Source organism: Mastomys coucha, unplaced genomic scaffold (genome assembly GCF_008632895.1).
Source record: "Mastomys coucha isolate ucsf_1 unplaced genomic scaffold, UCSF_Mcou_1 pScaffold21, whole genome shotgun sequence".
NCBI lineage: Eukaryota > Metazoa > Chordata > Mammalia > Rodentia > Muridae > Mastomys > Mastomys coucha.
The window spans coordinates 115,361,047-115,361,850 of record NW_022196904.1 but is presented as its reverse complement, the minus strand read 5'-3'; positions in this window follow the sequence as shown (position 1 = coordinate 115,361,850).

The window sequence follows — 804 nt, the reverse complement described above, 5'->3', positions numbered from 1 at the left end:
AGACTGAGAAAAAGACAGAGACAGAGTATGATGTAGTCCAGGCTGGTCTTGAACTGGGCCCAAGTGATCCTCCTGCCTCGGCCTCAGTCTCCTGAGTCACAGGCCATTTTGTTCAGGGGGTCCTTCAAAGGCTAAATAACAGCATGTTGCATGGATAGACCGCCTTTCATTATCCTTCTGAGTCTCAGAGGTGGCACGCTGCATGGATAGACCGCCTTTAATTTGTCCTTCTGAGTCTCAGAGGTGGCGTTGCTCTTGCCGTGCTGTCTTCATGAGAAGGTATCCATCTCTCTGAAGCCTTGCCTTTAATTATTTTGCACATAGTCCCAGAAAAAGAATTGACAGATGGTATGTAAGTTATGTGTTGAATTTTTCTTTCAGGTCAGGCCACACGGTTTTCCACAGTGCCCACACTGCTCCACGCTCTCATCAACAGCACACACTTCCAGTTCCTCCACATCTTGCTGACACTTGTTTCCCCCACTCCACCCCCTACTCCAGGTGGTGTCACCACTTTCCTGGGGCTCAAGCTCTTGCTGGCAGTGTTGCTGGTGGCAGGCAGCTGTCTCAGTAGATTTGGGTGGAGTCTTTACTTTGGTTTGGATTTGTGTTTCCTTCGAGATAGTAAAGTTAAGCTTCCTTTACATTTTTCTTGGCCATTTGCCAGTTTGTCTGTTTTTTTTTTTCTGTTTGTTGTTTTTGTTTTGTTTGTTTTGTAGAAGTATGTCTACAAATCTTTTGCCTATTTTCTTTTTTTCTTTTTCTTTTCTTTTCTTTTCTTTTCTTTTTTTTTTTTTTTTTTTT